The sequence below is a fragment of the Molothrus aeneus genome, chromosome 2 (assembly GCF_037042795.1).
Source record: "Molothrus aeneus isolate 106 chromosome 2, BPBGC_Maene_1.0, whole genome shotgun sequence".
Lineage (NCBI taxonomy): Eukaryota > Metazoa > Chordata > Aves > Passeriformes > Icteridae > Molothrus > Molothrus aeneus.
Window position 1 is genome coordinate 69,336,620 of NC_089647.1, and position 24,428 is coordinate 69,361,047.

Consider the following 24,428-nt stretch of genomic DNA (forward strand, 5'->3'; position numbering starts at 1 on the left):
AGCTGCAGAGGGCTTGGCTCTGTGCAAGCCCTACCCTGCTCAGCAATTACAATACCAGTTCTGTATTATCAACCCTGTGCTTAGCACAAATCCAAAATACAGCCACTCTACCCCAGTCAAAAGCAGCATAACATTGAAGATGTCCAGATTGCTGGGCAGTGTGTAGCAGTGCATAATCTGATGATAAATATGGCCTGGGCTTATGTTTCTGTAAAATAACTGGTTTGTTTTATGGTGGACACACAAGCAAGGCTGATCAGGGATATTTTAGTGCACAGACACCTTTTCCATATATGTTCTCAGAAAGGGGGACAGGATACACATCAGGGACCAGGTCTCCTCCTGTCAGTCCCAACTGGAGGACAGTGAGGCAGAACAAAGGCTGCTGTCTCCTGGGAAAGATCAAGAACATCCATGCTATTTGTTCTCAAAATCCCACATTTTCTCCATTTGATGACTTCTAGAGGGAGGCACAATACATGGGTTACACCACTCATTCCATACTTGCTGTGGTCCTACATCTCAGCACTTCTACCAATCCACTGCCATGTGCTGACTGTACTGTATTTTGGAAAGAATTAGCAGAAGAGGAAATGTTCTGATGATTAAAAATTAATCACACTTTACAATTTTTGAAGGAAGCAATTATGGAACTTGCTTTTTTGTTTTGATGTTAGACTTTCCATCCCTGTGTTCTCTTTTATGACACCAGCTCTTCTGTTACTCCATTCATTGGAGCAGCCAACTTCCTAGAAGAGTGCAAGTCATTTTATCTGTGTATATGTGATTATTTTAATAGTAGTGATTTATTGGCTTAGATCTAAAAAATTAGACCATTAAAATGGTAGTATATGAAATTATCCTGAATAAATGTCTCATTTTCTGTTACCAATTTTTTTTTGCTGTTTTCTTTAAGTTGTGCTATAGTCAAAATTGCCTTTGAATTGGTAACACTAATAGGCCTGTTAAAATATTGTGTTGCAGACTGATTGGGCGAGTCCACCAGGAAATATTATCTTCAGTATCTTGACTGTACTCCAAATCCTCTTGATTGCTAAAGATTTTTCAGAGTTTAGGGAAACTGAATGACGGTCACATGCCACAAGACATCATAATGCAAAGCCAAGAGGAATTATCAAAGATTATGCAAACTTGATTTTTTTAACAGCTTTTTCTCAAAAATGAAATGTCATTATATTAGTCCTGGAATAGAAACAACATTATTAACTCAAAACTTAAGATATTGCCCTGGTCTACAGGTCCCAGAGTTTTATTAATAATTATGGTCTTGGAAAAATATTCTTGAAACAGTAAAGAATACTCTCTCTTGTTCTCCCTTTTCCTTTCTCAGGTGTCTATTTATAACCTGCAGAGTGACAAAACTACTAGTCAAGAGAATTTGCAGGTGAGAAGCCATGTGCAGTTGGCAGCTGTGAAGATTTTAATTTCTTTTTTTTTTTTTTAATTTTGACTGTGGAAGTACTTAGAAGACTGTGTCAAAATTGAAAAGGAAAAGAAAATTGAAATTATCAGGAACATAGGTTTCAAAATACTTAGACTTTTTTTTTTTTGTTTTTCCACATCCTCCTGAGAGAAAGGTTTTCAACCATTGTGTAATCCAGCGCAGAACAGAGATGTAAACTGCCCATTGGCGGTATTTGGAGACTCAGTGCTTTTGGCAACAGCTTGCTTCCAAATGCATGATATGATGAGCTCCAGGAAAATAACAGGGATCATCACACTAAGGAAATACAGAATATATCAGTAGAATATACCAGTAATCTTTTAGTAATCCTGTTCCAAGCACTACTGTGTACTGCTCGTCAGCCGGGATGGGCAAAGAAGGGGGTGACTGCAAAGGAATTTTCTCTTTAGGACCCATGAGGACAGGTTGGACAAACACTTATTAGGAATGACATTTCTTGAGATCTCTTCCAGTTCTGGGATACTGAAATTTATAATAATATGAGGAAAAAAGCCTCTCAGAACAGCCTATGGATATATATAACTAATGCCTTGAGCTTCAGTCATATTAGTGTAGTGAAAACAGAGCATGGTTCAGGCTCATCTTTCATTTTGACAGTTGTAAAATGTGACTTCTAAAAAAAAATTACAAGAGGGCAAATGTGAAGTAAAATTCATCAATAAGATTATGCATTAATTATTTTTGGAGGAGAGTTTAATAGTAACATTAATGAAATTGAGTAGCACTATTAATAAAGACCAAGAAATTATAAGTTTCATAATTGCAAGTGATGAATTCTGTTGAGTTTATCTTAAAAGTACATATCAAAGTGGACATTGCAAAGTGAAAAAAAGATAGGTGTTTTTGAACTTTTAATCCCCATTTTGAGTTTAATAACAGTATTTTTCCTAGGCAGTAAAATACCTTTGCCATACAAGGGCAGTTCCAATGAAAAGCCCAAAGTTTCTTGGGGTCAGATCTCATTCCTTTAGTAGCAAAATGCATCCCATTCCTGGGTTAATAAATAATAAACATTTGAAATTATAGTTAGCTTATTGAAATAGAATTAAAAAAAGCCAACTATTCTTCTCACCAACATATGCATATAAAATGTATGAAGAAATTAATAGTCAAATCCTCCTTAGAGGAAACAAGCAGAGAAAATAAAATATAATGTTGTATATTAACCCTTGAGACAAAGTGAGGGCATATCCTTGCTAAAGTAACTGTCTAAGTGATCTTTGTATGCTTTGCATACATAGCATAGCCTGTGGATGGTTTATATGAATGTATAGTTTAAGTTGAATGAATGAATAGATAAATGTTATATGTGGATATGTAAACAGAAATTTGAAATAAAATATTTTCTGTTTCAGCTTTGTAATCAGGTATCTCAAGAAATTAAAAAGAATTCAGTTTATTTTGATGAGACCTTTAAATTTTTTGTAACAAAGCAGCTTTTATGAAATTAGGAATTTTGAAACAAGTACAAAGCAGAGAAAATAAGCACATAAAAGTTTCAATTTTCTGTTTTGATCAAGTACTTTTTAGGAAGTGTAACTAGAAGATTATTTTGTGTTGAAATATGTGATGATTGTAAAATATTTATTGTATGAGCAATTAAATTACAATTCAAGCTATTACACTATCACTGGTAGATTAAAGCTGAGATCTGAAGATCAAACTGAGAGGTGGTTATTGAGACATCTTTTCATAATTTGCTCCCTTCGAATTTTAAGAATATAAAAAGCTTCTCCTCTTACTACTGTTTATCTATTTAGTTTTAAGATAAATCATGCTATTGTGATAAAATTAATGTTAGGTGCTTTACTTTTCTAATGTCTTTAATATAGCAATTTTTATTAATTCTTCAGCTGATAAATTGTATTTTGTCTGCAAGCTTAATAAATTTCTGACCTATAAAACAGTTTCAATAAATTTATTGACATATTTGCACTTCCCATGTTAACAATCACTCACAATTAGTTCTTTAAAAATTCCTGTCCTATAAAAATTTCCATAGCTGAAATTTTTGCTGCAAGAGTTGTGGCAGTTTGACTCTTGTCAAACACCCAAACACCCAAAGACATTGGCCAGAATGTAAGACTATGTCAAGGGATGTAACATGTAAAGTAACCCATTCTTCACATATATGAGAGTATGAGAGGACTGAAGGCTTGCAAAAGAATGGTTTCAATTGTGATATAAGATACTATAAAAATTACATTCAAGCTATTTTAAGAAAAAGTTATTATCTTTGGATCATCATATTCTTCAGGTATTATTTTTTTAGCATGGTCTGCATCTGTGCAAAAAAAAAAAAAAAAAAAAAAGGGATGTGGGGAAATTTAAGTTGAGACATGGCCAGATTCTGACAGGTGTAAACTGGCATAGCTTTGTGGAAGATTGGCTCAGGAGTCTCTGGCTTGGGCTATGCATAATTGAACATATAGACATCATGACCATTTGATTTAACCTTGCTTAATGCATCTGAGCCTGGAGTATTGCTTAGGGGAACAAAATAATGGCTTTGGATATAACCATTAGCTTTTTTCTTTCTGATTACTCCATTATGTTTGAGTTTTGACTGAGCTCATTTTTTTCTGCCCAGAAGCTTCAAACCACAAATTGGGAATGACATCTCACTAAGGAAAGGAGTACAGATAAGTCAAAAGTACATGGATATATCAACATGTCATAACTTTCTTTGATAAAACTACATTAAAATGCTGGAGGATAATGTGATAATTACACATTATCTGTTCAGAAATATCTAGAGTAACAGAAAAATACCCTGGTTAGTCATTGCATAGAGATGACATAGTGGCACAGTATTATACTGACAGAACCTGTAGTACTTTTTTACAGCAGAGATGCCAGGCTAAGTTCTGACTTGCATTTTTGAAACCTTGGGGAAAATAATCTGGGATCTGCTGATACAGAAAGGAAAAAAAACCCGCATTTTCCAACATAGCAAATACTATGACTGTCTTTTGAAGGATTCTGCTCTTTTTTTTTTTTTTTTTTTTTTTTTTTTCCTCTCTGGAGACTGGAGAGTTATGGCAGAAATTGGGATTTGCCTCAGGTTCATTTGACAAAGCATTTTGTCAATCTTTGACTAATAAAATATACATGAGTTCCAAGGAACAGGTATTCCAGGCAAGGCTTCTTCCAGTCTTCTACTTTTTGGAGGGAAGGAAAGGCAAAAAGAAAGAAGTACATTGCTTGAAAAATTTTATTTTTGAAATTGACATATATAATATCAGAATTTTCTTTTGTGTCTTTTGCTATTGGTCCTGGAAAAAAAAGAGGTTCTTGTATTCATGAAATATAAGAGTTATATTCTGTGGAATGTGGACAATTTGCCTTGGACAGTCTCAAGAGGAAAAGAATTACAGAAGAATTAAAAGCAGAAGATAAAAATTAATCTTTTACTTTTCATAAATGGAAGCTTATGTTTCATTTGTAATACATATGAACTAACAACTTCCATATTTTCTTTCTGAAAAGTAGAGAGATGATGGGTTAAGCTAGTAGAAATTTTATACTTGTTTTTTGCTGAGAAAGTTGACTCCTTCATCTAATCTTTTGATGACAGCTTTTGTTCTTCCTAACAAATAGGAAATTTGAAGTCTCAGTTTTCGATGCCAAATTTCTTGTTTTCCTCTTTTTACTGATGAATTAAAAAAAGAAAAAGACAGAAAACCTCCAAAAATAATAGGTTGTCTCCTATTCTTCTTTGTTATATTTAGTTATATTCATTTTTACTAGACAATGGTGTAATCACAAGCACCTTCCTCAGGGAATATTTTGGAACATATGCTGAGTGTTATTAATGCAAAGTGGTGATAAAATTAGCACAAATAATCAACTATTCACACAGCAAATTAAGAATGGGAAAATGCAAACATAGGAAGCCCTCATCGCATCAAACATGCATCAGGAATAAAGGCAAGCTTATAGTTTCTCAAAAAAAAAAATGCCTTTCTCCCATCTCCCTACAATCAACATACACTGCTTATAAATTCGTTTTTCTCTGAAATTTTCCCTGGAATGGTCCTTGGAACTTAACCAAACTGGACATAAACCAGAGCAATAGTACATGGCAAGAAAATAACATATGTACTTAACTTAGGTCAACTTGTAGCTCTATCTTTCCCTTTTAAATAGAAGATAGGCAAACAAGAAGGAAGATAAATGACTTCCTGCTTTCTTTTTTCTTTTTTTCTTTTTTTTTCTTTTTTTTTTTAATAGATTTATTCACTCTGGGAATTAGATAAAAAAATTTAAAGAATGACTGGCATTTTTTCCTCCCTGCACATAAAATAATACATTACAGGTAAAATGCTCCATTTACTGTGGCAGCAGTTTGGAGATTTTTGGTACAGCTCGGAAACTGTGACTTGAGTTTCTCCTGGAACATTTGCTTTGGCTTTTTGTGATTAATGTTATTAAAGAACCCTTCAAAATGGCTATTTTGCACCTTCGTTAGGACTGATTCTTAAGACTTTTCCAGACTCAAAGGAAGAGGACAAATGGTAGCTATGAATCATGCAGCTTGACCTTACAGATATTGATAGCAAGGACCGGGGTGTGAAGATGGCCAGGGAAAAGAAAGAGAAAATGACATAGATGGACAGACATCTGGGTGGGACAGGTGAAAAAGGGAAGAGTGAGTGAACTTATTCTTTGCATATTTATCCCATCAATTGATGCTGCATCTACAGTGTTTTTAAGGTATTAATGTCCTCATTGTTCTCCACCAGCAGCCAGAAGACTTTTCTTCCTCACGACTCTTCTAAGAAATTACAGCGTTCTTGAAGCCAGCTTCCCCTTCAGTCACTGGGCATTCACTTGATTCACCTGAGGCCTCTTCCAACCTCCTGAAGCTCCCATAAATTATTACTCTCTCATGCTGATTATAATAAAGAAGCCTGCATCTCTAGTTGTTAACCAAGAACAACAATAGCATCAAAATGGTGGATTTGCTGCACATTTGCATCCACATGTGTTCCATTCTCTCTGCTTTTTCCAGACATTTTTTCTCCTTAGACTTTTAAGTCTCCCCTTGAAGTGGGTTCCTTTCTGCAAACTTCTTGTAATTATGGCTCATCTTTCTATGGGTTGTGAAAAGATGGAAGAGACTTTTTGCTGCATAATCCTTTAAGGCTCTGTTCACACTTAACTCATGGAGAGTCCTGCCTGAAGGGTCTGGCCTCTCTACTCACTTAAGTGGAACTTGGAAATTCCTGTTCATAAGCCCTTAACACAACCAAATGAGAATTGTACCTGACTTGGACATTGAATGTAATGCTCTGGGGTTGGTTTATTTTTTTTTACATTGTTCTGGATTTTTTTGGCAATTGCTCTGGATTTTTTTCAACAACTATCACAGCAGACATCCTGTCAAGGTAAATTTTTTTCAAACTAGATCTGTACCATACTGGTGAAGGATAGCAAAATCCTGCACTTTGCAGGCCAGGACCTAGCCCTAATTTCTTGGTTTCATTGGCTGAGTTGTGGGTACTGGAAAATAGTACTGAGTTTTCTTTAATTAAATCCCTCATTCACATATTCCTGCCATCTAATGACCTGTGGGGAAGAAGATGGCAGGAAGAAAGAGATGGAACTCTTTCTTCCCCTACCACTGTGGGGAAGAAAGAGTTCTATTATTTGAAGCCATGTCAATGGTTCTGTCACTAGGTTTAGACTACCAGTAATTACTCTCCAGGAGTAGGTGTCCAAAATTAAAGTCAATTAAAGATGTTTTAGAAGCCCTCATACTTAAGGACAATAGTCAACCCCTAACAATGGGACATTAAAATAAAATTTCCCTAGGACAAAAATACCTTGTAACAGGACCTTCTGAGGTTTTTTGCTTCTACCACTGAAGCAACTGGTACCAAACAGTGTTCAGGATGGAGAGATCCTATACCTGTCTTCTTCTCCAGTGTGAGACATTTTTATCGCTGGGAAGGAAAAATTGCACAGCCACTTATGTCTAAAAATGACTTAAGCTTTATCTAGAATTGAATATCCCAGACTTTGTTGGGATTCACTTAAATGCTTTTTAGTGGCTGGCATGGATTGGTTTAGCCTCTGTCAGGCAATAAACAGGTATCATTATAACCCAGATGGTAAAGAGAAATTATTACTCAGTCTGCAACAGCAAATAGCATCAATCATATTAAATTGTACATAAAATATCACTGGATAGATCAGTACTTATGGTCCTCTATCATTCTGTGTAAATATTTTCAGTGATGTTGAAACTAGTTTCTGTTAGTATAAAGAATTCAGTTAATGTGCTGGACACGTGGTTGAGTGCTCTTTGCAACAGCTTTGGACTTGCATGAGAATGGGGTGATGTTTGTTGATTGGGAGGGTTGAGCTTAAGAGAAAAGCATGAATTTGTAGATAACTGAAATGTTGTAATATCTATTCGTTTGGAGGCCAAGGAATATCTTGGTTCAGCTCTGCTAAAATAGAGGAATGGGTGGGAAATCATTCAGAAGCAGTGACCAGGTTTTCTTTTCTTGTGCATTTGCCAACACATGGCCCCGGCCAGGAAAAAAAAAAAAAAAGGCTGATGTAATTTGCCTCTGTATTTGATTACTAATTGGTTTTCATAGAATTACATGCTATACCACCTCAGGTTTTGTCTCTTCCTGACTGAGTGTGTGCCCTCGCTAGCCTAAGCTGCATTCAGCAGTGAGTTCCACATGTGCACCAGAAAAATATAAATACACAATACACACATCAAACACACACACATCTTCATGCACATGCATAGACATAAACTATATATACACCAAATAAATACCCCACCACTATTACATATGTGTGTGAGGTCCTGTACAGAGCAAATTCAAGCACATGACTCCAGAAGAAGCAAAGACACACTCCATGAGGGCTGGCAATAAAGATGGCCTGAGAGAAAAGCCAAAAAAATATGCTGTCATGAGTATCAAAAGATGAAGTTTACATACAGCTAAAAAACTGACTGTAGACCAATACATGAATGCATTTGTAAAGGACTAGGTTGCAATTCTTGCTGTACATATGACACCAATAATCTGGTTATTGAATTATGAGCAAAGCCTAAGAAATTGTTTCTGAGAGTTAAAGCCCTTTGTGACACTTACTTGGCTCAAACACTGTTGACATACTCTGACAGTGGATCAGATCTTCTCTCTGAGTGCAGGCACTCACCTGAATGAGAATGGGGTGCAAGGTGTGCCCTTTCAGCAAGAAAAGTTTTGTTCTTAAACAAAGAAATTCACTTCCATAGAGTTCATCTAAAAATCAGAGTAATTTCCTGTCTTTCTTGGGTCTATGCTTCCAGAATTTCTTCCAATTTATATTTAGGAAGGAGAAAACAGATATATTTGCCAGAGCAGTTAACTCACTTTTCTGTTGTACCTATGAGGTGAAAAACTCAATACTGTCCATAGAAGAGTTGGGTAATTATTATTTTTCTATGTTTCTTATCATAATTGAAAGAATAGTGTTCCTTAACACCATTGGTCCTTTTATTTTTCAGGAGGCAAATGAAAATTTTATTTTTAATTTCATATGTATTTTCTGATGAGAAAACCTGATGGATATGCCCTGATATAATTTTATTTTAGACATATAAAAGGACCAAATTTAGAAAGTTCACATAAGAAATGAACTCTTGTGCTCTGTAGGTAGTTTAGCACTGTTTCCATATGATTTCAAGTCTGAGAACACACTGCAAATGAGTGACTACACCCTGTTTTTTCAAAGTCAGGTACACCTGATCAATATATTTGTAAAAAAGCCTTTATAATAATTTTCCACTGAATTTTGTGTAAAGATAAGTGACTATGGTGTGCAAACCAATAATTAATGTATCTTCTCTACTAATCTGAGCACCTGATATTAAAATATTTTGCATTAAAGGCCACAAGTGAGACATTTTTTGTTTTGTTTTTTTTTTTTTTTTTGTCCTCCATCATCATGTAAATCCTTTGTATACCACTCATTTTGAAATTTCCCACCTATGCAACAACTTTCTTACACAATCTGGACATTGAAAGGGATAAAAAAATACAGTAACCACTTGTTTACAAGTTGAAGTTGGATATTTGACATCTAAACTCAGAGCACAAGCAGAAGTACTTGTCTAGGTCCACTGACAATGATGAGAACTTCAACAGGACCTAATTTGGAAAGAAAATATTAGGCTCAGAGTTTAGAATGAACTGTTAAAACTAAGATGAGTACTAAAAGATACAACTTTGGAAAAGAAGGTGAAAAGAAAAAAATTAGCACAGCTCAGTGTGTAAAGGAATGAAACAGGAAATGCATGGTGTCATCCAATCACCTTGTTTCAGTTCAGTAAGATTTCACAAAGCTGACTGAATAACTCTAAAACTGAAAGAAGAACATGTTCTTGAAGTGACTTCAATATTACAGAACACCCCAGGAGGTCTGTAAACTTGCTAAAATATTAAGAAATAGACAGCTCTTAAAAGAGCAGTTCTTAAATCAGCTCCCAAGTGGAATATGAAAAAAAAGTTCCTAAGGTTTCAAAATAACACTGTTGCATTGAAAGCTGATGTTGCTCAGTTCATTTAGAAAATACTATAAACCACTTTACTATGGGAAATTGGTAAAGGAATCTTTCATTAATAGGGAAGATTGGCCGGTGCACTGCAAATAAAGTGATGTTTACATAATTTTGAAAGATCTTTCAAAGAGTCAATATCCTTCTGCTGTGGCTTACTGTAAACACCATAATAAACTTGTCATTTTTAATAAAATACCATAAATAATTAAAATGCCATAATTAAGTAATTGCATTGTGGGGAAAAGGCACTCTGGACAGATACACAATTAGATTTTTAGTAATTCCTGAGTGTTTTTGTTATAAACAAAAGCTTTCACGCTTAAACACAGCTCCAAGGGGTACTTGTCAGCATGTGTCAGATTTAGTCTGAGACCCAAATTCTGTGAGGTTTATAAAACTTAAAATTTTAGGGTAGCTAAAGAATTTGTTTAATCATGTTCATTTAAGCCTGACTAATTTCATAATAGGATACAATATGAATACTCCTTTTCAAGGTTCAGTTGTTAAAAGAAAGTTAAAGCAAATTATATTTACCTTTTAAATTTACCTTTGTCAAAACCCATTCAAGAACAGGTCAAATAGATTTCCTCACCATTTCCTCCATTGTCTGATTGGTTGTTGTTTTCTTTATATGAGCACTGTTGAACTGACTTCATCGTTCCACAGCTAGGGCAACAGGTGAGATACGCAGACTTTAGTGCCCACCTTGGTTTTGTTCTGAGGCCATCATTTCAGAGGCTTTGGCTCTCAGTTATGCCTTTCATGTTACATTTGAGATGAGAGTGGAGACACAGATCCTTGAAGACCTTATTTCCCTGTGAGATTTTGTCAGAGATCCTGCATGAAGTGTGTACTATGAGGTGTGGGCTTGTTGAGTGCATCCATTGCCTGGACAACTAGCACAGCCCATCTGACACAACTGGAAATAACATCAGTTTATATCCAATGCTGTAGAGATGCAGAGGTGTGTATTTTATATCAGACTTTGTTAAAATTAAATATTTAAGTTTAGATATGTAATGTAAATATAAGGTATGTACAAGTATTTCCAGATAAGGTTGGTAGTTTGGATTTTGTAGAGGTTTCTGTTTTTTTTTTTTTTTTTTTTTAATGCATGAAAATGAAGAGTTTACAAGATAAAAATATGTGAATTTCTAATGAAATGAAAAAATTGATTGGCAGCAACAAAACAGAACTCTGGAAATGTCTGAACAAATCTGGCTGGGAGAAAGGAGGGAGAAAATTTCAGAGAAGATGAAGGAGGTATGTGTAAATGTAAACAGTAATGACCCTTATATTTAAGCTTCATTAAGGGCAATTTAAGATTTGTTACAACTATTTTTCATAGAGCTTTTAAGAGACCATCCTTTGTGCACCATCACATAACAATGTAATGAAAAAATAAATTAGCAAGATACATCATAAATTGATTCAAAACTACCTTTATGGCCAGTCTAAACCCTTTTTCAGTGCCTTAATTTGATCTAATGTATCAGACTTTCTATATATTTAGGAAAATACACAGAGTAGCCTTGTTCACTTGTCTTGAGCAGAAAAACAATTACAAAACATTTTTCTAACTCAAATGAATAGACATCTAAGGTTTCTTGGTTTTTAAGCTTTTGTACTGTTTACCAAAATCAAGAGAACAGAATTTGTCTTGAAATTTTGATATACACCTCACAATACAAGGGCTGCAGCTCATAAAGAAATCCTGATTGAAAGATTTATCTTCTGGAAGAAATCCATGTGGATAAAGTGGCTAGATAAGAGAGGATGGAATAGCATACAGTAGAAATAGGTTCTTATGCTTTTTGCAAATGGCATTCTTTTGTTCATTGTGTAAAATGTTCCAATAGAAAGGTTCAGTGTACATATTAAGTGATGAGATTTAGAAGCACCAGATATGAAGCCCACACACACAACCTCTGTCTCAGAAATCAAGTTTAATGGCGTATAACATAATAATAATATAAAACTTGTTTTTTGGGTCATCTGAGAGACACCTGGACAGCAGTCAATTGGGAATATGTGCTGAAAAATAACAGGCTTGCCTCTGTGGGTTGTTGTCCTAATAGGTAGCACAGTACAAAGTAAGTTTGTTGTATAATAAAAACAGCATTGGCTCCCCTTGCTTTTTTTTATACTTTGAGCCATAGTTTGTTTACTATTAATTAAAGACTTTGGCTTTTGGGCAAAGAAGCCCAAACAATTAATCTAATAATATTATTTCTTCCTACAAATCTTACTCACAGTCATGAAAACATTTCTTTTGTTAAAATATAGACTGGACTTGATTCAGGAAAATGCTGAGGTTTACATTGGAATTTGTAGAGACATGTTTTCCAGGAGTGGAGCAATAGTAATCACAATTAGATCAAACTGAACATGGCTATCTTATGCATAAATTCCTTTATTACTTCACTCTTCTTACCAATAGTCCTAAAAAGTATTTCCACTTTTTTCAGTTTGATCTGTATTTCACTCATACATAAAACTTGCCATGGCAGTCTTGATAATTCTTTTTACAGTCTGTGACATATTTCTCTTTTGAAAGTTAGAGTAAATATAAATTTGGTTAGCACATGAAGGATAGGAAGAGTTTGCAAGGTCTATAATTGTGGTCATCTGTATCCAGCCAAAGGGAAACCTCTAATTTTCTTGCTTATGTAATTGAATTTTTAACTGGTGCAGAGTGAAAAGTCTTTTTTTTTTATTATTATTATGAGAGAAACAAATTAGAATTATAACATTTGAAGACTCCAACATTTAAATAAGGAAATAGTGGTCTATTCTTGACATTTCATCTTCTGAAAACAAGCAAACCCCAAAAATACTGAACAAAACCAGACACACTTACACACAATGAAACCTCGACAAAAGACTTGAATGTTTTACAAATAAATTACTTCCTATAATCAAAATTTCCTTGCTATTTAGTCAAGGAATTTGGGTTTAGCAGGAATACTAAGGATTTTAAAAGACAACCATATATATACGTTTCATTTTATACTTTCTATTTTTCCCCCTTTTCAGTAATAGCATATGAACAGTTAGTGACTTGCAAGTATCTGAGAAACTGAAAAGTAATAGCAGTCTTGGCTTGGAATACTGCTATGGAAAAGAAGTGACACAGGTACATTGTCTTGTCTTAAACTACACTTTGTTGATGAGTCTCATTTTAAACAAAGGAGAAAGAAAAGCTATTTGTGGTAACATCTATAAAGTACTAGGATCTCTTTGGATACTCACAGAGCAGTGAATTATGCTTCAAGAACTCTGAAAACTGAAGTCAACCACAGTAAAAGAAAAATGGCAGTTTTGGGAGTTAGTTCTTCATCAGAGCTACATATAAACAAATGCTCTAGAACAAGCAACTTCAATAAGAAATTATATTTTACTTCTGATGTTAAGAATGAAACAACAATTGCCAAACCTCATTATTAGAAGAAAATATAGTCACTGTAATGTGAATTGAAGGATAGGAGGCGTTTTTCCAGGCTTTATGCATTTGCATAGGTTGCATAGTTTTTTATTATAAACTAATTTTGCAGTACGCAGAGCTACCATCCCTTAAACTCTGTGTAATTGGTCTCATCAAAAGCAAGGGGCCCTCTCAGGACTCCTGAGGTCCCTCTCCATTGATCTTTCAGGTCTCTGTCTTTTCAGAGAGTTGGACTGTTATGAGATGCTCTCTGTTGCAGCAGTAATGTACAGAATGAGCCTCATGGGCATCAGTTAAAGTGTGATTTAGGCATTGGGATGTAAAATATGTCTGTACTCTACTACAAGCACAGTCTGGCTCAATATGAACTTTTGCAATTAGTAAACCTCAGTCAACCTAACTGGGAGAGGCATGGCACATTGCTTCCCCCCTCTGTGTCCTGCCATTCCTACTCCATACCCAGCTTACCCTTTGACATTAATGGAGGGGATCAATGGGATCTTGTTTTGGTTCATAAGGGTTTGGACTTGTGCAGAAGGAAAAGGACCATTTTGTTTGTACTCTCTCCTCATATGATTTTGCAAATTTTCATAGTGAAGCTGCATTCAATGAAGCCAGAAGGCTCCTTTCCAACAACCCACAGAATGATGCCACGAGGGGTGAATGAGATTACTGAGTACATAGACCCATGAAATGGTCTCTCATAAACGGTGTAGGGAACAAAAGAACAATAATGATCTAGACCTAGCTTACAGTAGAGAAACTCTGATAAGAAAAAATTATTTGAACCATAGAGTCTAAAATGTCACAGTATTCAATTTCAATATGTCAAACATAGGCACATTATCTCCCTGCAAATAAGGTGAATGTGTCGTATGCTTATCTCTATTTTGTTATACACTGATATGATGTCTCCTGCAATTCACATGGGGATTGATCTGCAGTCTGCTAAAATCAAAATGAGTCTTTGTATAGCATTCATTGATTCATGAATCAGACTTCCAAAGAACAATAGTGAGCTGAATTTTTTAAGCTCTGAACTGTGTCTCATTTTGGACAAACATTTAAAAGCAGGAGTGTTTCTCATAATTGGACCAAAGCCTGCTTACTTGTGATTTTTAGAAATCATTCTAAGTTCCTGAAAGAAATGGTTTGGGATTCATCTAGTTTTCATTCTGCCTGAACTGATCTGTATCACAGAGTCTGTCATTATTCTGCCTTTTATAGCATTTCTGTTTACAGTTTATCAAACATCCAATTCAAATTATCCTGGGTTCACTGGAAAATTTCTCAAGCATTTGATAAGCTTGACCCTGTGGGAATATCTGTCAAGTCTTTTGAATAATTAACTGAAAAATTACCAGTACCATTTGCATCCTCAGGCTAATTTGCCTGCTATTATAGATGAGAAAGTTTCTGCCATGTGCTGATCAAGAAACAAAGGAACTAGGAATAGTATATGCATAAAAAGGAATAGAAATAACAAGGTAATTATTAAAATATAGAAATGGAAATTACCATGCTTTGACTTAGAGAACTAATATAATTATGAGACACTCTTAAAGGCAAAATATTTTTTAAAACAATCAGGTATAAATGGGAACTTTGCATTAGGTCCTCAGAGATACTTTAGCATCTAATTCAACTGCCCTGTAGTCTTTACCTATATATTTGCCTAAGATGTGTAATTTTTCCACTGATGTGCAGGTACAGTAGGGTAATTGGGCTCCCCAAAGCTCAGAACTCTAACTTAAGCAAAGTCTCACTGATTCTGAGGCAATCCTCATTAAATAAAATGAAGGTTAATTAGCTGCAACCATTCCAAAATCCACTAAAAAGCTTACAGATCTATACAGTTTGGGTTCATTGCATGTTTCCTAAGCTTTCTTCTGTGATGAAGAAGGAAGGAAGGTTGAGGATCAGATCCATGATATTCCTCAAGGCTCTGATATGATGTCCATCTCATCCCACACAGACCATTCTAGGTTTGGATTAAATATTTCTAAGTTTGGATTAAATATTTCACATTGTGTACATTTCAAAATACACAATGACACCTATTTCTCATCAGTCAGCTGCTAAAACCCACATCCCTTTCTTCTTTTCCATTTCATCCTGCTTCGCTGCTATTGGGAAGATGCTATTTAACAGATGCCTAAACTTCACTACTAGTGCTAGAGGGAATCCTGGAAATAAAATAAAGTCTAAGATCTGACAGCAGGACCCTTGAGACTTAGCTATTAAAATGTCTACATGCTTTGAAGGAGCTCATCTGTGTGCATCTGTTACTTGAGATAATAATTTGGGAAAAACAAAGAAACAAAACAAAAAAAAAAAACCAAAAAAACCAAACACAACAGAAAATTTTCTCTCTTCAGAAAGGTATTAAGATATGAAATTGTTCAGCCGTAAGGAAGGAAAGCATTGAGAATTTACAAAATTCATAGCTGCAGTCTCTGCTGCAGAAAGACAAATGAAACATAGTCTGAAAAAGACTGAATAAATGCTACTGGTTCTAATAGAAATTAATAATACATTTAGTGGTATTAACTAATACCACAGGAAGGACAAGGACCTGTTGGAGAGAGTATAGAGCACCTCTCCTATGAGGATAGGCTGAGAGAATTAGGATTGTTAAGTTTGGAAAAGAGGCAGCTCTGGGGTGACAGAAATTAGATCATGAAGGTCCTTGTTAGTTTATTACTTGGGTTAGCAGGGTAAAATCCAGCAGGAAGTAATTTGGAAATTCCCTCAGCAGAAGCTGAGTGAGAAATGAGTAAAACCTGCATAACAATTTCATATAAGCAGACTATAACTTAGGTCACTGTGACTTAAGATGGAGAAATCTATTTCATACAGAAAGACCTAATTTGTGTATCAAGATATTTAAGAACAAACAACTGGAGACCAGAAAGAAATTGCATTTGCACACGTACCTTGTATAGATGATAGATCTGTGGAAGCCATCAGCATTACCATCCTGATTGGTCTCACACTGGCTACTGCCAGAGGCAGGATGTGAAAGGAGAGTTTTCTTCCCTAGGACATGGCCTAGTGGCTGTTGGGTTTGGTTGTTCCCTGGGAGAAGCAGAAAATGCAGTTTAACATACTAAGAAAGTGACTCTCTGTGTGCCTAAGGCATACCTTTATTCCCTACCTTTGAAGCCAAAGTGTTATGTTAGTCAGTAGCACGTTTCTGTGGTAAACAGTTCTAATGAGTATGATAAATACAGTGGTAAAATTGGAAGTAGAAGGGGAAAAAACTGGTGATACTGAAAGGCCATTTCCACTTAAAACTATATCTTAGAATTCAACATCAAATGCATGGATGGCCTCAGATTTAGTAGTGTCTGTGCTGTGAACACCATTTAGGAAGTATTTGGCAAGAGGAAGTGTTTAACCCCTTACACTATTATATAGAGTTGTTTTAAAGGCACAATTGTAAAACTCACCTAATGTACAATCTGGCTGAAAGCAAAAGGTAAGGTTCTGTCTTCCTATGCCTCTGACAAATGTCCCTGTGTTTGAGATTGTTCTGCTTCTGGTGACTGTGATTACTGATGAGACTCCAGCAATATTATATGTTATACACCAAATGTGGGACTTTTTCCACTGCTCTGTTGGAATTTCTCTGATTTCCAGTGTGTCTATTATAAAATAAGCTGCATCTATCAGCACTGTGTACCTGCTGCTTATTTTAGCATGGGGAAGGAGATAACAAAATAAACAGAAGGAAAGAAAAAAAATCTGCTACTTTATCTTTGAAGTGGCTAGACTGCAAGGGGAAGTAGTTAATTCCCCATGGGTAGGCACAAACATTCCTTCACTTGTGACATGTGTAAAGGTTGCTGTTTGGAGCAGACTCTTTTCAGGACCCATTTCTTCTGGGCACTTACATTTCTAAACCCCTCAAGAGGGCTGTACTTCTCAAAAAAGAGAGTGGAAGCTCTGGTGTTCTGGGCTAAGATTACACCAGCATTTTTGTGAACAAACTTTGGATCAATCCAGAGTTGGAAGTGAACATGAAAAGTGTCAGTAACTCTTTTATGTCTTTTTGTGGTGCATCTGATTGACCCGCATTACGATGTACAATAGCATGAAAGAGTGTTAGTAATCAGTGCTAATGAATACATGTACCTACCTGATTCATATCCTGGGCATTACTCCTCACTAATGCTTTTGTTTTGCATTCATTAAAATTCCCATCATGACACAAAATGCTGAACATTTACTATAACAAAAACAAAAGCAAACAAAAAAATGAGACACATTTATTGCAAATTTCAGTCAAAAAAGATATAAATAAGGAAATACCATAACACTGGCACATTGTCCCAGTCCTACTTTACTTTAGTTCATTAATTGTTTTTAGAAAAGATATTTACAGTGAGACCTCAGGCAAATACTCAGAGAACTTGCAGCGTAATCCTTCTCTCTTGTCTCTCCCTCTCCCCTTCCCCCACCTGCAAAGGAAACTGGTTATTCCTTTCTTTTTTGGTTTTTTTTTTTCCCTTTAGAGTCCAGGAAGGACTTAGAGAAATTGTCTTCATAGTTTAGATTTATGTTAGCTTTTCATCAAGGTCCTACAACATTTTTACTGAGAAGGAAGGGAAAAAAAAGATTCATTTGGGAAGGCACTGTGATATCACAAAGACTGGGGCACGTGAAATAGGCTTGTGCAGTGACAAGACAAAAAGGCTTCTATGCTTGTAAGCATGTCAGACACCATCACAAAGAAGGCTAATAAACTGTTTTTCTGCACTTTTCTTTTTCTCTGCCACTTAGCACCAAGAAGATGTGCTTGATGTGATTATTTATAGAAGGTCAGGAATGAAGAAACCCTGTGTGTAAATAAAGGTACGTGGCCAGCTGTGCTCAGAAGGATGATTGTGCAGCTACAAGTCTCTCACAAGCCTGGATGTCCAACTACTGTACTTTTCCAACCTGATAGTGAAAAGCAAGGATATTTTTTTCTTGCTGAAAAATTAAGAAAAAAGAGAAGAACACGCATTCTACTCTTCTGCTCAATGCTGTGAAAAAATTAGCACTAGAGATAACATGTTCAGGGTAAAGTCAAACACAGAGTTTTTTGTTCAGATGTAATGAGGTTTATTTGCTGATGTGAAGTCTATCATACTGAGCCCTCCAGGGCTGAAGATAAAAAAATTATTTTGAGGGTTAAGCTGAGGATTCCTCATGGACATAAGTATAGAAGCTCACACCTCCCAAGGCAGCAGCTATTGCAGAGGTGCACAAAAGCAGGTACAAATTTACTAAAGAAAACGAAAATATTAAAGAAAGAGTCTTAAAGCACGAAGGAGCTGTTTCTTGAGCATGGATTCCAAAATTGGACTTATGTGTCCCTTCAGGAAATTAGATGGTGGTGTCCTTCAGGGACCCTTCTATTTCATATCTTCAGTACTGACATAGACAAAGGGATTGAGGGCACCCTCAGTCAAAGAAAATTTGCAGGTGACACCAAGCTGAGTAGTGCAGATGACACACCTGAAGGGTGGGATGATATCCAGAGGGACCTGGACAAGCTTGAGAACACTGGGAATGTCATGAGGTTTAACAAGACCAAGTGCAAGGTTCTGCATTTGGGTTGGGGCAATCCCCACTATTGATACAAGCTGGGGAATGAACAGTTCTTCCAAGAAGGGCTTGGGGGTGCTGGTGGGTGAGAGGCTGGACATGACCCAGCCATGGGCACTCACAGCCCAGAGAGACAAACGTGTCCTGGGCTGCATCCAAAGCAGTGTGGGCAGCAGGGACAGGGAGGGGATTCTGCCCCTCTGCTCTGACCCCACCTGCAGGGCTGCATCAGCTCTGGGGTCCCAGCACAACAAGGACCTGGACCTGCTGGGGAGAGTATGGATCACCTCTCCTATGAGGAAAGGCTGAGATGATTGGGATTGTTCACACTGCAGAAGAGAAGGCTTCAGGGTGATCTAATTGCAGCCTTCCAGTACCTGAAGCAGCCTACAGAAAAGATGGAGAGAGAACATTTACAGGCATGTAGTGACAAGACATGGGGGAATGGATCCAAACTGAAAGAGCATGGGTTTAGATTAGATATAAGGAAGAAATTATCTTCTGTGAGGGTGGTGAAGCATTGCAACAAATAGCCCAGAGAAGCTGCGGATGCCCTGCACTTGTAAGTGTTCAAGGCCTGGTAGGATGTGGCCCTGGGCAACCTGGTCTGGTGGCCACTTATGGCAGGGAGTTTAGAACTACATGATCCTTAAGGTCCCTTACAGTATACACCATGCTGTGATTCTATAAGGTAAATGTGGTTTCCTTTGCAGATTACAGAGGTGAAATCCAAAAATTCTGCTTTACCTATAGAAAGTTCCACAGTTTAACTAAAACTAGAATGTTTTTCATCCAGGCTGTGCTGGAATCTCCTAAATTATTTACCTGTATGCAGTGTCTTAGCTCATGAGATGAGAGTCCTCTGACTGGGACGTTTTTCTGTAGTGATTATTCCCATTCAGTCTACATAATTAATTCTACTCAAATCTAATTTTCCAGACAGTTTACTACCATTAAAAGCAACTGTGTTTGTTTCTTTGGAGGGAAGGAGGGGGGGGTCTATATTTTCTCTGTAATTCATACAATCAGCCCTCCAATTCTAGCAATGCATAAGGCTCATGCAGCCCAGTAAGACATTCTGCTTTGTATAATTCAGCTGCAATCCTATTTGGCTGTGTCATTACATGTTCAGTATTTCAGCTGTGCTTTTATACTTCTCTCATGGTGGTATGAATATTTGCTGCTCATTGTAGTCATTCAGATTCCCCCATTTCATAGATGGGGAAAGTGAAGTACAGAAAGCAAAGCTTTCATTTAGTGAGAGAAGGGGAATGAACTGAAGATTTGTGTCAGATTTCCTAAAGCACAGTAGTGGAGTAATCACCTACTACTGAATGCAACGTAATTCCAGATAAACACCTATCAATACATGTTATTATATACCTTTTCTAGAGGTACAAATATTGGATTCTGTTGTTTCAGCAGTAGACGTAGTGTTGGTGTCAAATCATGGCTGTTCTTCAGGCTTTGCCATCATTCTGTACAACTAGAGTTTCTTTGATGCTGCAAAAGAGGGAAATTAAACAGAAACTCCAAACTAAGAAACCTCAAACAAACAAACAAAAAGTTTCTTTCCTGCAGAAGAGCAAAAATAGACTCTGGTCAATCCCCACTAATTATCCTTATTGAAAGCTTGGCTTTTTAAAGATGCTTAAAAAAATAACTTTGCTGAGGGCAAACTCTATCACACTTCTGAGTGATGATGGGGAAGCCCAGATTTAGGCATGTTATATTTTGGACCTCACCCAAATGATCTGTTTCTCATCCTTACTTACTTCACTTCATGATATGACTCAACTCATTAAGCATTTCAGACTCAACTTAGGTCCAAGAGAAAGTGTTTCCATCCTGCCAAGGAGTTCTGAGATGGGGTTCTAGAATCCATCACACTACTAAACAGGGACTTCCTTCCACTCAATTCTGAGTAATGATTTGGAAGTGAGACCTTGGTATTCCCTCTGAATGACTGTGCTGTGGTTCAGGATGAATCACTTGTGCAGTAGGTAAATTATGGAGAGGGCAAACTCTGCTGCAATTGATTCTCATTTTGTAGCTGGGGTGGATTTTTTCACTCAGTTCATTTGCTTCATCAGCATCAATTCAGCCTTCCAAAAACCCACACCCTTTTCAAAAATTATTGCAGGAAAAGGAGGCTGAGCAAGCATGGCAACTCATTTCCCTCTGGGCAAATTGCCTCATATCATCCTTCAGGGAATGCTCTCATAAAGGAAACTAGAAATTTTTTAAGTTTTTATTCCTTAGTGATAAAGCCACTGCACCTGCTGTGTGACAGAAATCACACCAAGTTCCTGTAGTTTCTAACATCCTCCAAGCAATATTTTCACAGACCTTCTTTGGAACTCTCCCACTTGCCTCTCCTGGATTCTCTCTGTTTCCAGATGGAAGATTAGTAGCTCGTGAGATCAATAACCTGGATAAAACAGTAGCCCAGTAGGCTCCATTTCAAAATTAAATTGTTCAAATTGAACTAGCTCAGAGCTGGTTGACATTCCTTCTGAACACAGTTTCCCCTATAAAGGCTGAACTGACTTCTTTGGAACATACCTTCAAAGGCAGCATTACAAAATCTTATTACATCCTATTGGTATTGCAAGGGCTGTAGTATAAGGATTTGGGCCAAAATCTGTACTCATAACATTTTCTTTAAGTACTGTATCTGGTAACAAATAACTATAACAAGATTCGGTCTGGAAAGAAATCAGTCACCATTGTCAAAAAACAGACATGTTTTCCCCTGTGAACAATCTGATTTTGCATATTTCACACATTTATTGGCTTATAGAGATAAAAAAATGATGACTACAATTGTTATAAGTAGACTAGAGCAGCTGAAATCTGGTTCATAAGAGAATCAAGACTTTTAAAGTTTTAAATCTTGGGAAGCTGTCACAAATTAAAAAAAAAAAAAAAAGAAAAAAAGAAGAAACAGCTCATATTTAAATGTCCATGTATGTATTTAAGGCCAGAAACAAGCAGGGATTTACAAATTGGGATGTTGAACATAGAGATGCCTACAAGTTTCAAGGACAGAATTGAAATCACTTAACTAAGAACCATGCTCAGCAGAGAGTGAAGCTCATAGAAGTAGAACCTAGACTGATTATCTCTTCAAATGGTAAGATGTCTTCTGTGAGCAGCAACAGCTCATAGAGCATATTGGAAACTGTAGAAGGAAATTGAGAACTTATGGAGTTTACACTGACCAAAAGTAAAGATTCTACAAGAGGTAATTCAGAGCATCTAAATTTGGATTTTCAGGCAATTGGGTCCCTATTTTTTTATGAACATATGTGTGAAAGAGGCAAAGCCCTGTCTAGCAGAGCCATGAAATGGACCCTAGGAACACAAATTATGAAGCCACTGAGTGTATCTACATTGTTAAATGAAAAAGGGTCAGGGAGAAGGTTGATCATTGAAACTCTGATTTTGCAATGTTTAATTATTCTCTGTCTCTCTCTGGCTCTGCCAGACTTCTCCATCTAGATTTTTTTCGATATCTATCTGCCTTAAGGATTCAAGGTCTTGGTGGAAAGCCAGCACCTTGGCATTCTCTTTTATTTACCAGTAGAATTGATGTGATTAGTGGAAGCTGTTGTTTTAAGTGAAGGAGATCACCTCTGAAGGATTTGTGTGTTATGTTCCACTGACTTTTATCAGAGCTCAGGTGAGCATTTGGCTTCAAAAATAATTAGTTCATCTCTTCCTCATCAGAGCTAGATACCTAAAATATTTAAATATGCCTGCATCCTATTTTGTCACACAAGATGCTAGATTTAAGCTTTTTTTTTTGTTTTCTATTTTACACACTGAGCACGCATGAGTGGAAACAAAATACCAGTAGGAAAAAGGGATCTGTATGCAATTGGTATAGGATCACCAAAGGTAGGACAGTAAGAAACTGGAGAAATGGGAAAATATATCAGTTTTCTTGATTTATGAAAGAAAAGATTTCCAGAGAGGTCCCTGTACCTGGGATCCACTAAGAGAGGTGTGAAATTGAGCAGTGAAACAGAACTGAAGCACTGAGACAGTCCTGCCCTGGGGGGCCTGAGGCCAGCTTTGTTCCAGATCTGCAGACTGGTCACAGGGAAGTATATGCACAGATTTGTTCCTCTCCTGCATAGAGGAGATGATAATGTCACCTTTATCTGCTCTGCACATTTGTTTGGAGCAGAGTCTAATGCCTGTGAACCAAGGTACAGAGATGAATGCACTACTTTTCAGGTCCTTTAAAAAAAATCAGTTTTCCAGCAAAAACTTGTCAATACAGTAGCACACATATTTATTCATTCTATTATTCATTTATTATTTATTTATTCATTCTATATCTTATTCATTCATTCTATATCATATTTATCCATTCTATATCTGCAAGAAAAGTGAGAAATATCCTCTTTTCGCCTCTGCCTGCTACCAGGAATGGAAAACTTGAAGACAGGTAGAGCTTTGAGGCAGAATCTGATAATTTGCAAGTTACAACTTGTACCCTTTTTGCAGTAGACTTTTCATGGTGAATGTTATTGTAGCTACCAAACTCACAGTGTTCAGATATCCTTATTAAGGATATGTAGTAACAAGTGTCAGCAGAGTTCCTGCTTCTCATGCTGAAGCCAGCTGAAGCTGAAGGCTGCCATATACCACCGAAATATCTGCAAAACTACACAGAAAACTTCCCTTGACTGTGGTACCTCTTATTCATGCGAATCTTTCCAGGGTAAGCAGGGAAACGTTTTTCTACTTTATCTTAGTTTGCTCAAGGAACTGAAATCATCCAGTACTGAGTCACATGCCATTTGCAGAGCCCCTGACTACAGCAGAGCAAATTCTAAGGAATCCTTTATTCAGAGTGTCCTCTGGTTCGGCAAGGCCCTGGAATTTGGGTGCCCACAGGAAGCAGTGGAGAGCTTTTCCAGCCTGACCATATCAGCCGTCTCACCACAAGAACTTCCTATTTTGGCTGAATCCCTCAATCAATTTGGGGCTGCTCTGTATGATCAATAGGAGGCAGTTTAAGGACGGCTTGTTTGTCTTATGTTTGTGAAGTGGTTCTTGTTCCCTGGTTTCTCTATCATACAGCAGAGCTACTACTGTTTGCTTTAAGGCTTTAAATCATCGCAAATTTTTACAAAGAAAAGCAAAGAATAAAAGGCATTTATTTTATACTAAATTTCTTTAAAAGTTAGCAGTAAAATAAACAACATGAAAGAGAAGCAGAAAAGACTTAGGATAAATTACATAGTATGTTTAAGGTAGAGGATGACTTTACAGGTAAATTGGACCTAAATAATAACATAACATATAATATC